Source organism: Pleurodeles waltl, chromosome 8 (assembly GCF_031143425.1).
Source record: "Pleurodeles waltl isolate 20211129_DDA chromosome 8, aPleWal1.hap1.20221129, whole genome shotgun sequence".
Taxonomy (NCBI): Eukaryota; Metazoa; Chordata; class Amphibia; order Caudata; family Salamandridae; genus Pleurodeles; species Pleurodeles waltl.
Window position 1 is genome coordinate 102,139,943 of NC_090447.1, and position 12,123 is coordinate 102,152,065.

The following is a 12,123-nucleotide window of genomic DNA, read 5'->3' on the forward strand; positions in this document are numbered from 1 at the left end:
GCCTCTGCAGAGCTGCAGCCATGAGAGCCTCTGCAGAGCTGCTGTCCATGAGAGCCCCTGCAGAGCTGCAGTCCACGAGAGCCTCGGCTCCTCCCCCTCCCCCTGCAGAGACTTCGTTGCTCCCCCACCCTCCCGTTCTGGCGCACCGCTGGAAACCCTTTGATCATCCCGTTCACCAGCAGACACGACAGCGTGACAGTGAAATATGGCGCAGGGTTCAGGGCGGGCAGCTGGAGCGTGCACGAGGGAAGCTCTGGGGCTGGGCCGCCTCCTGGCTCTAGTGCCTTGGCAGAGGCGCTCTCCTCCCATTGATATGCCCCACCCCCTTACACCCAATCAGTCTCTTCTCTGGTATTCCCCCACCCATGACACCCAGCCCCTTCCAGGGCAGTGACCTATTTTTATCAAACCGAGTAATTCTCCTTCCATTTCAAAGTAATCACCTTTCATGTTAGTCTCCTCCCACTGCAGTGCCTTGTCTCCATCACATGCAGTCAGTCTCCTTCGACTGCAGTGCCTTGTCCCCATGACATGCAGTCTATCTCTTTCCATGGCAGCGCCATGTCTCCAACACATGGAGTCAGTCTCCTTCCATGGCAGTGCCTTGTCTACATCACTTGCAGTCAGTCTCCTTCCACTGCAGTGCCTTGTCTCCATCACATGCAGTCAGTCTCCTTCCACTGCAGTGCCTTGTCCCCATGACATGGTGTCTATCTCTTTCCATGGCAGTGCCTTGTTTCCATCACTTGTAGTCAGTCTCTTTCCATGGCAGTGCCTTGTTTCCATCACTTGTAGTCAGTCTCCTTCCACTGCAGTGCCTTGTCTCCAACACATGGAGTCAGTCTCCTTCCATGGCTGTGCCTTGTCTCCAACACATGGAGTCAGTCTCCTTCCACTGCAGTGCCTTGTCTCCAACACATGCAGTCAGTCTCCTTCCACTGCAGTGCCTTGTCCCCATGACATGGTGTCTATCTCTTTCCATGGCAGCGCCTTGTCTCCATCACATGCAGTCTATCTCTTTTCATGGCAGCGCCTTGTCTCCATCACTTGGAGTCAGTCTCTTTCCAATACTTTGCTTTGTCTCCATCACATGGAGTCCGACTCCTCCTATGGCAGTGCTGTGTCTCCATCACACAGAGTCAGTCTTCTTCCATGACTGCGCCTTGTCCTCATCACATTTAGTAAGCCTCATATGGCAATGCCTTGTCTCCGTCACACCGAGTCAGTCTCTTTCCATGGAAGTGCCCTGGCCCCGCCACGCTCAGTCACACCTCTTCCGTTGCAATGTGCTGTCTCAACAACAGCAAGTCAGACTCTTTCCTTGTCATTCCCTTCCTCCAGTACACATTTTCTTTCTATGGCTCTGACGTCTCGATCACACCCAGTCAGTCTCCTTTCCTAGTAATTCCTGGCATCCATCACACAACCCCTTTAAATGGCTGTGCCCTGCCTCTTCCATAGCCAAGTCAGTCTCCTCCTCTGGAAAAGTCCCCGCTTTCAGCACCTCAAGCCATTCTCCTTCCATGGCAGTGCCCTCTCATGGCAGTGCTCCACCTCCATCACCCAAGCCAGTCTCCTTCTCTGGCAGCCCCATTACACTGAGTCAGTTTCCTTCAATGGCAGTGCCCTGTCTCCATCACACCAAATCACTCTCCTTCTGGATAATCTCCTGGTAACATAACGTAGAGTCTGTCTCTTTCCAGGTAAATCCCATGACTGTCACACTGAGCCAGTCCCCTTCATCGGTAAACCTCCTAAGCCCCTTCGCCCTCGAACTCTATCAGAATAAGTCAGTCTCCTTCCCTAGTAATCCCACACCCCATCACAAGAAAGTCACTCTCCTCTCAAGGCGGCGCCAGTCCCCATCACCAAGACAGTCTCGGCCCATGGTAGTGTCCTATCTCCGTACAAACAAGTCAGTCTCCTCCCCTAGCAGCAAGCTACTTCCATCATACCCAACCAGGCTGTTTCCAAGGCAAGCCCATGTCTCCATTACACCGAGTCAGTCTCCTTTCCATGGTAGGTCCCCCATCTCCATCACACCGAGTAGATAATAGAGTAGATTACCACCAAAAAGAATTCACCAGCAGCCTCCACCCTTACCAGCAGAGTAAACAATAAACCCACCCGTCCACCCACGATAAAGTGTGGTGACTTGTTAGGCAGTGAGGCAGGGATGCTGAAAACACACAGGCTCTCTTTCCCTCTACCGGGGCACTGAGAAAAGACAACTCTGGCAGGACTTCCGCCTGCCTCTGTTCTCATCTGGGTCAGGCGGAAGTGACATCACTTCCTGCTGAAATGTTTAGGCGTGGAGTTAACTGTGCAATAGGTTATGGTGGCTGCACCCACCGATCTGAAGTGGCAGACCTGCTGCCACATCTGGCAGAGTTAACCATGGGACAAATTGCCATGGGAATGTTATTAGACTTTCCCGGAAAGGTAATTCTGGTGGTCCTAACATGCGGGGGACACCCATAAGGCGTTTTAGGGAGACTAAGCGTCATATTTACAAGCCCCGTGGTGCAGAGCAACAACTGACCTAGCCGCGCTGCCCTCCGCCACAGAAAAAGCAGAAATGCACCGTATTTACAAGATATGGTCCTTTCCCCCTGCGCTGGTACACAAATTGCTGCCTAGCACCAATGCACGCCACGGTGCAAGGGTGTCTAGATTGTCAGCAGGAGTGTTTTTGTGCAGGAAGGGACACCTTCAGTCATTTTCCTCTTCCTAAGTGAGCTTCAGAATGCCGCACACATGGAAAAAGGAAACGATAAGTAGATATTACACCAAACACCAGAAGAGAAATGCAGTTTCAACATCAACCACATTAAGAGACACTAAGCATTTCCAACAGTTTTGTTCATTGTTTACGTTATCAGAAAGGCCCTTTGAAAGATATCAGTGTTTTAATGCACACAGGGGCAGGACTGTCGACAGGCGAGTCAGGTGACAGTGCCGTGTTATGTAAGATCTTTCAATCCCTCAACGACTGCACCTGCTGTCCCCTGCTGAAGAAAGGTGACCCAATGTCAGCTCTGGACCGCACCAACGAGGAGGACAAAGGGGGAGTCCTGTGCAGTCATCTTGTTTTCTGTCAAGATTTTGAGGCCTTCAGGAGTTGAGGGATTGTACGCATTGTCTTACTCGAGCGACCATCAAAGGCACTCTCGCGTTAATGCTTTGGTGCCAAAACAGTGGGTGTTTGACTGACAGCACAGAAGCAGCAGCACGAGGCAGGGCTAGGTTTCTCAGAATAGATCAGTCCTGCCCACAGCCCCGTACCCTTACTCAGGATGGTGACAAGGGGTGGTAGGAGTGGGGGAGGGGTGGGTGATAAGCACGCCCCACAGACGCAAGAGCACCAGATAACTCTCAAAACACAATGACTGAAGAGATGGCCTTCAACACAAACTGCTGATGTGAAGTTTCAATGTCTACTGTCAGCTTTTGAAAAAGTCCATCAAGCTCGGGATGGTCGGAGTATAACTGAGTTCAGGGGTCATAACTGTGCTTCTGATGTCACTACAAGGAGTAACAAATCCTCCTCTGTCAGCCATCTCCTGATTGGCTACTCAAGCATCAGTCAGTCCTCTGTGCAATTATGGGCCTCACAAATGACAATGCTCACTTCTGACCAAATGGCTGTGTTAATGGCGCAAGAGTGTTGCCTGTTGGCAAATGGCACGAGAGTGAGTTCTAGGGAACTGACCAATGGCATAAGTACAGGGTTCTATGACATCTGACAGTGGCACAAGAGTGTAGTCTTTTAGCAAATGAAATGAGAGTAGGATCAATGGAACTGGCCAATGGTTTGAGAGTGAGTGTCTATGACATGGGTCAAAGGGTACTATGTTGGCCAGTGGCACAAAAGTAAGTCTTTGGGATTGACGGATCGCAGAAGAGCGTGCTCTATGGCATTGGACAATGGCAGGACGGAATAGCCTGTGGCATCTAAGCTGCTCTGGAGATGATCACTGAAAGTGCATCTGAGAGTGATTAGGATGAAAGGGGAGAAGAAAGGGGTGGTTGCGCTATGCCTGTAACGGACCCCAAATTTATGTGCAACTGAGGCAAAGCAAACCACAAGTCCTGGGACCTCAGTGAGCAGCTCGCAGGAGGGACATCTGTGGGCCAAAGCTCAAACTATGGTCAGCAGAAGAGCCGGAGATCGGGGTTCAGGCGTCTGCCCAACATCTTGTGATTCTGGACAGATCACTCAATCTCCCTCTGGCCATGGACAGTGCCTTGAGACCCTCACGGGTGAAAAGCCGTGCTATATAACTATTCATTTCATTTGCCCAGTTATCCATTTAATTACAGTAAGTGGTATATACTTCAAACGAAAGCACCTTGGAAGCAGGTCTCACAACAAAACACAGTGACACAACTGTGAGGCTGGTCTCTTTCACTGGTTCTCTTTTACCATTCCACCTTTTGCGCCCTCACCGTTCTTATTCACAGATCTCTATCCTTCTTATTCTTTTACCCACTGTTCTCTCTCTTCGCCATCCCTATTATTTTTCTTTACTCACTTATCCTTCCTGCTTAAGTCCCCCCACGCTCTCCTCTCTATTGAGGCAGTTTCCAAATAATCGCCTTTTAATCACGGTTCACCCTCAGGTCTTTCTTGCCCCTGCATGTCACTTTGCCTATGTCTCCCTCTTGTATCTCTGAACTACATGGCTTCCACTCTCACATCTCTTCCTATAAGGGTCTCTTCCCTCATCACTCTGCTATGATCACCTTCACACGTTTCTGCATAATGTGTTTTTCACATATCTCATGGACCCCTTGCAGTGTCTCTTTTATCTAAACATGGCTTTTCTTATTTATATTTCTTCCTCTACTGTCTCTCACCAATGCCTCTGCCCTCTCCTTCTGGCTCCTCTGTGTTCCACATGTCTCTTCCCACTCATATTTCTTCCCCACCTGGTGCTTCTTGAGATTCTTGACGCTTCCTCAAGTCAGTTGCCTCTTCCTGTTTCTCTTCTAGCCTTTTCCCCTTTTGCAGTGCTTAATTTGTAAATAAAAAGGTGCCGGTGCTCAAAGCCCTCCTGTTAAACACGCGGCTGCTGCAATTAAATGTGTGAACACGGAATAATGAGGCAGTGTAATCCTGAAGCCATCTCGGGCCTCTTCAATCCATTTACAGCCACTCCCTGCCCCTTCAGCTCACTCTTGCAGCTTTCTGTTTTCTCCCATTGTGACGCTTTTTCGTTTTTCCCTTCCTCTATCTTTCAAATATGTGTCTTTTGCTTGTAGCAAATGCTTGAGGCAGAAGAATAAGCGCCGGCCCTAAAAAATAAGTGCCGGTGCTCAGCACTGGAAACAACAAGCACAAATTAAGCACTGCCCTTTTGTCTCCTTCATTTTCCAATGTCTGTTCCTCATCTCACGTGTTCCTCCTCTCTCCTCTGTTGTTCTCATTTCAGTTTCCCACACTCCTCATGCCTCGAATCTGCTTTGTCCCAATGAATTGCCATTACGTCTGCCATTTCCAGCCTGTTACTTACCGACTTCAGCATCCCCTCTCTGCAGGATCCCAGCTCCACCAACTTTCAGGTTCCTGCCTTCCTTTTCTGTAGGTCCCTGCATCGCAGCCTGTGTGATTTCCTTCTGTATAGACTTCTGCCTTAACCCCTGCAGGTTCACCTTCATGTGCAGTAGGATCCCACCTCCATTCTCTGATGGACTTCCATGTGGGTTCCTGCATCAGCCACCTGTATTTTCTTACCTCCACTCATTGCAGGTTCCTGTTTGAATCCCTTATCTACATTTCATGTGGGTTACTGCTTCAACCCTCTTCAAATTTCGTCTGCTGACCTGACAGGTCCCTGGTTGTCTTCAATTTGGGTTCCAGATAGGTTTTTGCCTCATCCCCCTTGGAGGACCTACTTTTCCTTGTTGAAGTTCCCTGCCTTTATGCCCTTCCTGTTTTCTGTAAAGGTACCATACAAGTTCATGCTTCTTGCAAGACTTTTTCTTTATTCCCTTCATGCTTTCCTTGCAGATGTCTGCCTCAACCTCCACAGGTTCCCACCCCTTGGAGTAGTCTGTATTACTTGCCTATTTAGTATAAATATTTATTCTCTGTGGACCAAGCCCAAGTGGGCAACAAACCACATGGACCACAAGGACGAGGAGGCTTACTGCACCACAGTCAGCAAATGAGGGTGGTTATTCACACGAGGGATACAGGGAAAGACAAACTCCCTAGAAATAAACAAGGATCTGTAATGGAACCAAGTAGAAGATTACCTAAAAAGTTGACCATGAGTGGCTGGAGAATGTACAAACATGGTAGGTAGTCAGTGTAATGTGTAGGCGGCTCTAGAAATACTGCATAGCCATTAGAAACTTTGAGGCATATTTATGAAAGTTTCACGCAGTGCAGCGAGCCACCTTGCTGCGTTTCTTGAAAGGGAGAGGGCAGGAATGCTCCATATTTAGCATTATGTGGAGCATTCCTGAGTTTTCCTTGCACTGGTGCACAATGTGCTGTCTTGCACCAACCGTGGTGCAAGGGTACCTGCGTTGCAGACATGATTGTTTTTGTGAAGGACCTTTTAGCACAAAAAACATCCTCTGAGGCATTTTCCTCTCTCTGTGTGTGCTGCAGGACGCAGCACACATGAAAGAAGAAAAAGTGAGAAGAAATAAAGACATATCTCCTCGCTACGCCTCACCTGGGGAGGCGTAGCTTTCTGACGCATTCCCAGGTCAACCAGTATTTGTAGATCTGTAAATCAGGGACTGCACCAAAATCCATGGGTGGATGCATGGGAACACCCATGCTCCACCAAGGGAACGCCTCCTCTGGGCAGTTAACGTAATGCAATGATTTGCTTGCCTTATGTTACTCTAGATTTATCAAGCTACGGGGTGGGGGGTTCATGCAAGGTAGCCTTGTGTGGCTTGATAAATCTGACTTAGTAGTTATGTCTCCCTGGTGCCCCCTTGCGTGGCACAAGGGCAATGCAACTCGTTCATAAATCTGCCCCTCAGTGTGCAGCCATCTCTGTGACTTTGTCTCTGGTGGGCCACAACTTTCAAGATATATGGAGTTTCTCTACAAGTGCATTTATTGGACAGAAAGGGGCCTATTTACGAGATGATTTGCATCGCTCTTGCACCACACAAACGTGGTGCAGGAGCGTCACAAACCTTAAGTGAGATTTGTGAAGTCATGCAAGGCCACTGTGCGTATCCCTAAATGGCTCTATAAACCTGGAGTAAGGTAACGTAGTGCCAGTCACTGCATTACTTTACTCTATGCAAGGGAGGCGTTCCATGGACGTTACATATGTGTTCCCACGCAACTCCCATGGTTTTTGACGCACTTCCAGATTTACCAAACCTGGTAAACATGGGAACATGCCAAAAAGATACGCCTCCGGAGGTAATAACTTTCTCTTTCTATGTGTGCTGCGTTCTGCAGCAAAGGTAGTAAAAGGAATATGCCTCTCACAATTGTTTTTGTGCAAGAAGGTGTCTCAGGGTTGTTGTGTGCATTTTATGTCCCTTCCTGCACAAAACAATCCTGCATGTAACGGCGGCACCCTTGCGCCATGGTGCAAGGGTGCTTGTGTTGGCGCTAGGCTGTCAAAAGGACATCAGCACACGGGAAAAGGCAACGGTATTGTCTTAAATACGGCACATTCCTGTCCGTTCTCTGTCACGCAGCGCAACGCAGCAAGGTGAAATGCTGCGCTGCAGGTCTTTTTGGTAAATAGGCTCCAAATAGTTTAGTTCCAAAGATTTACAGCTACGAAGAGAGCAAGGACACAATGTGAGCCATAATTTGGAAAGAAACAGGTAGAAAAGGCCGGAGCTATTGAAGAAGTCAGCTGTGGCCTACAAAGACACTTTAACCTCTGACACAATAAAGTGGGCACCAACCTATTTGCGTCCAACCAATGTCCTAGAAGAGAAACTTTGGCACAGAAATTGGACAACTTTAGGGAAGAGTGCAGATAGAAGGCCGCCAAGTCTGTGGTGCTAGAATCTGTAGCACGGTGAATGTTTGGCTCTCAAAAGGCTTTTAAGCTTGTGGCAAATAAGCTGTAGGTTTTGGGGAGACATTAAAACTGAGAAATCTCAGAAGAGATGTTAATGCCGGAGATGTCCCATTAATGGACTCCAACGGACACCTTCCAAAGCTTTCAGTCAATCCCCCGTCTTTGAAGGGTCAGGTTTAAGTCAATGAGATGCTAGTTATACCTTCATCATTCTTATTCAGAACTCTGGGTCTTGCATTTTTAGAACACAAGGTATGTTTATACAGCTGGATGCTTTCCATGTTATGGAATACAATAGTGTTGACTGTTCACGATATCAGCCTCAGTCATTCCTTCCAGAGATTGAACAGCATGTGGGGTTAGATCAGTCTCTCAGAACCTCAGGAGGAGGATGAGGCGGGCAGGCTTACCTGTCTCCATCTCACACAAAGGGGCATATTTACGAGATTGTCACGCAGTGCAGGGCTACAAGTCACCTTGCCAATAAAGCCCATTCCTGCCTAGCTCCTGCGCTGGTACCCTTTTGCCAGCCTAGCTCCAATGCAGGTACCCTTGCACCATTGGTTTTGTGCAGGAGGTGGCACCTTCCTGCACAAAAACAATCCTGAGAGGAGTTTTAAGAAGAAGAAATGAGTGGAAATAAAGATAATTCTCCTCGTTATACCTCACCTGGGAAGAAACTGTTTTTAGCTCATTCCCAGGTCTACCACTTCTGGCAAATCTGGGAATGCGTCAAAATCCATGGGTGTTGTGTGGGAACCCCCAGGCAACAACCATGGAAATGCCTCCATGGCACAGAGTCATTCAAACCAGAGATTTGCGCTTTGTTGCATTACTAGAGATTTAGGGTGTCCTTGCGTGGCTTCATAAATCTCATTTTTCAGTTGTGTTGCTCGAGTGACGCAAGTGGGCTTGTAAATATGCTCCCTACTTTGAGATTCACAGAGAAGTATAGGCCCATATTTATTTATTCTTTTTTAGCACCACATTTGCGTCATTTTTTGACGCAAAAGTGGCGCAAATTTACAAAATGCAATTGTATGTTGTAATTTTGCGCCACTTTTGCGTTAAAAAATGAGGCAAATGCAGCGATAAAAAAGTATAAATATGGGACATATTTTTTTTAGCTCCTTTTTCAGGTACTCTGCCCTTTCACTGCATTGTTACAGGGAGTGCAGAATTATTAGGCAAGTTGTATTTTTGAGGATTAATTTTATTATTGAACAACAACCATGTTCTCAATGAACCCAAAAAACTCATTAATATCAAAACTGAATATTTTTGGAAGTAGTTTTTAGTTTGTTTTTAGTTTTAGCTATGTTAGGGGGATATCTGTGTGTGCAGGTGACTATCACTGTGCATAATTATTAGGCAACTTAACAAAAAAATATATATACCCATTTCAATTATTTATCATTACCAGTGAAACCAATATAACATCTCAACATTCACAAATATACATTTCTGACATTCAAAAACAAAACAAAAACAAATCAGTGACCAATATAGCCACCTTTCTTTGCAAGGACACTCAAAAGCCTGCCATCCATGGATTCTGTCAGTGTTTTGATCTGTTCACCATCAACATTGCGTGCAGCAGCAACCACAGCCTCCCAGACACTGTTCAGAGAGGTGTACTGTTTTCCCTCCTTGTAAATCTCACATTTGATGATGGACCACAGGTTCTCAATGGGGTTCAGATCAGGTGAACAAGGAGGCCATGTCATTAGATTTCCTTCTTTTATACCCTTTCTTGCCAGCCACGCTGTGGAGTACTTGGACGTGTGTGATGGAGCATTGTCCTGCATGAAAATCATGTTTTTCTTGAAGGATGCAGACTTCTTCCTGTACCACTGCTTGAAGAAGGTGTCTTCCAGGAACTGGCAGTAGGACTGGGAGTTGAGCTTGACTCCATCCTCAACCCGAAAAGGCCCCACAAGCTCATCTTTGATGATACCAGCCCAAACCAGTACTCCACCTCCACCTTGCTGGCGTCTGAGTCGGACTGGAGCTCTCTGCCCTTTACCAATCCAGCCACGGGCCCATCCATCTGGCCCATCAAGACTCACTCTCATTTCATCAGTCCATAAAACCTTAGAAAAATCAGTCTTGAGATATTTCTTGGCCCAGTCTTGACGTTTCAGCTTGTGTGTCTTGTTCAGTGGTGGTCGTCTTTCAGCCTTTCTTACCTTGGCCATGTCTCTGAGTATTGCACACCTTGTGCTTTTGGGCACTCCAGTGATGTTGCAGCTCTGAAATATGGCCAAACTGGTGGCAAGTGGCATCGTGGCAGCTGCACGCTTGACTTTTCTCAGTTCATGGGCAGTTATTTTGCGCCTTGGTTTTTCCACACGCTTCTTGCGACCCTGTTGACTATTTTGAATGAAACGCTTGATTGTTCGATGATCACGCTTCAGAAGCTTTGCAATTTTAAGAGTGCTGCATCCCTCTGCAAGATATCTCACTATTTTTGACTTTTCGGAGCCTGTCAAGTCCTTCTTTTGACCCATTTTGCCAAAGGAAAGGAAGTTGCCTAATAATTATGCACACCTGATATAGGGTGTTGATGTCATTAGACCACACCCCTTCTCATTACAGAGATGCACATCACCTAATATGCTTAATTGGTAGTAGGCTTTCGAGCCTATACAGCTTGGAGTAAGACAACATGCATAAAGAGGATGATGTGTCTGCACTCCCTGTATATTGCTTTTGTCTGAAACATAGGGTGATCAACGCATGAATGCGAGTCCCTTTCAGTATCTCTTGTAGCTCTGAAAGCTAGTTTGCGATTGATAAGAATGTTTTTGCAGGATTCTGGAACTGCTGCGTTGCTTCTCCTCCTAGGACTGAGGAAAAATAGGGTGAAAGAGGAGTGAGAGTTGGTAAAGCACTTGCTGTCAGCAGTGGGTCCCTCTAGGGTTGGAATACCAGTAGAATGTTCATGGGCCCGAGGGATGATGCTCAGTTGGTGAGACAAATTTAGCAACTGAAATTCCAGGGAAGGAGTCGAAGAACTTCATAATACTTCAAGTCAACTTTGGGTTTTCAGACCAGCTGAGACTGTCATCCTGATTGCAACCACTTCGACCCCACGCGCATCAAAAGGATAGATGTTGGAAAGATGTAAGAGAGCAGGTGCTCTGGTGCCTTGTAAGAATTTTCCTTATTTTGATTTTTAAATAATCCAGTATAATCTATAGTTCATGTTCGAGAGTACTTTTCCTTTTAGCGCCATGACAGTTTGAAAACAATCTCTCATATGAATTCTATGCTTTGTCCACACCAATGCTGGTTCAATCGATTGGAGTTCCAACTCCCGCAAGGCCTTTTCAGATCTCGCGAGCTCTAAATCGTGTCCTCTGTATACATCTATATTCTTATTTTAATTATATAGGGGCCTCCTTTCTGAGTGATCTTGGATTGTTCGGCATGGGTTGGATAGGGGAAGCGGGTCTAGGTGGGACTGGTACAGTGGTTTGGAGATACGTTATTCTCACTTCTGGGGTATGGATATTAGTTCTTGATTTGAGGATTTAATACAAACACAGGCCATGAGCGGAACTTGTTTGAAGCCTTCGGACAGAGATTCAGTCCTTCCTCTGATACCTAACAACAGTGGAAGTGGATGAGGAAGGCTGGCAAGTCAGAAGCAGATCCTTTGACTCAGTATCACGTAAAAACACATGGTAAGACAACAGGAATCACACAGTAAAACATAAAGTACTAATGTGAATATTTCAGGAAGCAAATGCAGTCAAAAATAAAAGTGGTTGTTAAGGTGGCTGCTAAGTCAAAAGTCACTCTGGGCCTGATTACGATCTTGGCGGATGGAATACTGCATTACAAACGTGATGGATATTCCGTCGCCGTATTACGATTTTCATAGGATACAATGGAATTGCAAGATGGAGGACGGGATATCTGTCATGTTTATAATGGAGTACCCCCGCCCGCCAAGATCATAATCAAGCCGTTTGTCATGAGACAAAGAAAAAGTGAGGCAAGTGGCCAGGAAAGCTGTGGCGGTCACAGGCAGAAAAAATGGTAACTGAAAAGAGAGAGTGCGTTTCACCGACCAATAGCACTACCCATGGCGTTC

General features: G+C 46.8%; 1 protein-coding gene across 3 annotated transcripts in view; it reads right to left on the reverse strand.

Annotated features, from left to right (window-relative positions):
* RELT (RELT TNF receptor) overlaps positions 1–12,123 on the reverse strand; it is a 153,054-nt gene that overhangs the window by 16,523 nt on the left and 124,408 nt on the right. The window lies entirely within an intron of this gene.